Below are 2,713 nucleotides of genomic sequence, written 5' to 3' on the forward strand. Positions count from 1 at the left end.
AGAGTGTGCTTAAGAACTCTAGACACCTCTAACTGGGGACTTTAGCAAACCTGAGTCACAATCTGAAAAGGTTCACCCAGTTATGTGTTTGTGGCATTTATGTATCCGGTGATAATACTGGAAAACAAAGTGCTTAGGGTCACAGTCAAGACTCATAAAGTAGCTGTGTTCAACAATCAACATACTAAACTAGGAGAATCAATAACACTAACTTAATTCTGAATTCCTAGAGACGCCAATCATTCTAAACTTCAAAGGATAAAGTGAGATGCCAAAACTGTTCAGAAGTAAAAAGCTACTAACCCCACTCATCTAATTGGGACTAAGTTTCATTGATATTGTGAGATTCATTGTATATTCTCTTCTTTTTATTCTATTTTGTTTTTAGTCGCTTGGAGACAAGCAACAATTTAAGTTTGGTGTTGTGATGAGCAGATAATTTATACACTTTTTGGCATTATTTTTAGGTAGTTTTTAGTATGATTTAGTTAGTTTTTAGTATATAATTATTTGTTTTTATGCAAAAATCACATTTCTGGACTTTACTATAAGTTTGTGTGTTTTTCTATGATTTCAGGTAATTTCTGGCTAGAATTGAGGGACCTGAGCAAAAATCTGATTCAGAGGCTGAAAAAAAACTGCAGATGCTGTTGGATTCTGACCTCCCTGCATTCAAAATGAGTTTTCTTGAGCTACAGAAGCCAAATTGGCGTACGCTAAATTGCGTTGGACAGTAGACATCTTAGGCTTTCCAGCAATGTGTAATAGTCCATATTTTTCTCGAGAATTGATGGCCCAAATTGGCATCAAAACGCCGGTTAGAGACTCTTTTCTGGCGTTAAATGCCAGAACTGGCATAAAAGCTGGAGTTAAATGACCAAACTGGCACCAGAGTTGACGTTTAACTCCAAGAAAAGCTTATGCACGTGAAAGCTTTAATGCTCAGCCCAAGCACACACCAAGTGGGCCCTGGAAGTGGATTTTTGCATCATTTACTTATTTCTGTAAACCCTAGGTTAATAGTTTATCATAAATAGAACTTTTCTCTATTGTATTAGTCATCTTGGTTATTTTGGTTCCCCCTCTGGGGCCGAAACCAATGAACACCATTATCACTTATTTATTTTCAACGGTGGAGTTTCTACACCTCATAGATTAAGGTGTGGAGCTCTGCTGCTCCTCATGAATTAATGCAAAGTACTATTGTTCTTCTATTCAATTCAAGCTTATTCTTATTCTAGGATATTCCTCGTACTTCAACCTGATGAATGTGATGATCCGTGACACTCATCATCATTCTCACTTATGAACGCGTGATTGACAACCACTTCCGTTCTATTTGCAATAGCTTGAGTGTGTGTCTCTTGGCCTCCTGGTCCACGACGCATGGTTGCCTCTCCTGACAACAGAGCCTTCCATTCCGTGAGATCAGAGTCTTCGTGGTATAAGCTAGAATCAATTGGCAGCATCCTTGAGATCCAAAAAGTCTAAACCTTATACGTGGTATTCCGAGTAGGATCTGGGATGGGATGACTGTAACGAACTTCAAACTCGCGAGTGTTGGGCACAGTGACAGTGCGTAAAAGGATCATTGGATCTTATTACGACACGATCAAGAACCAACAGATGATTAGCCCTACGTAACTCGTAGCCGGACCATTTTTACTGAGAGGACGGACGGTAGCCATTGACGACGATGATCCCCCAACATACAGCTTGCCATGGAAGGGAGTACGCATGATTGGATGAAGGCAGTAGGAAAGCAGAGATTCAGGAGGAGCAAAGCATCTCCATACGCTTATTTCAAATTTCCACCAATGAATTACATAACTATCTCTATCTTATTTTATGTCTTATTCATTTTTTAATTATCAAAACCCCATAACCATTTGGATTTGCCTGACTGAGATTTACAAGATGACCATAGCTTGTTTCAAGCCGATAATCTCCGTGGGATCGACCCTTACTCACGTAAGGTATTACTTGGACGACCCAGTGCACTTGCTGGTCAGCTGCACAGAGTTGTGAAGAAGTGTGAGAATCATAATTTCGTGTACCAGTCATCTCCTTAGTTTCTTGTGTTCCTTCCATTTTTGCAAGCTTCCTCTCCATTCTCTAAGTCATTCCTGCCATATGAAGCCTGAAACACTTAACACACGGATCACGACATTAAATGGTATAAAGGAGAATTGAAATACACAAATTAAAGATCTTTAGGAAGTAAGTTTTCGACGATAAAACAAACTTAGGAAGGGATTGTAAAATCATGCAGTTCATATGAATAAGTAGGTAAAGACTTGATGAAACCACTCAATTAAACACAGGATAAACCATAAAATAGTGGTTTATCAACCTCCCCACAATTAAACTTTAGCATGTCCTCATTCTTAAGGAGATAAAATAAACAAGTAGGGAAAAGTGAGACTCATGCAATGCAATGCAACCTATGTATATGAATGCAACTATATGCTAAGATGATTTTGTCTACTTGGTTAAAAGTAAATGAGTTCTTCAAGACAAACATAAATCAAATTCCACTAATTTAAATCACACAGTAAAAATAAGTAAACTTGTAAGAAGACAGGTCATGAAAGCAAGGAACATAGAACTAAGCATTAAACCCTCACTAATGGTGTATTAATCACTCAAGTGTATAGGGTAATCACTCTACTCTTTTCTAGTCATGCTTTCTAAACCTTTCTCTTCACCTAAC

Source organism: Arachis duranensis, chromosome 6, assembly GCF_000817695.3.
Source record: "Arachis duranensis cultivar V14167 chromosome 6, aradu.V14167.gnm2.J7QH, whole genome shotgun sequence".
NCBI classification, from domain to species: domain Eukaryota; kingdom Viridiplantae; phylum Streptophyta; class Magnoliopsida; order Fabales; family Fabaceae; genus Arachis; species Arachis duranensis.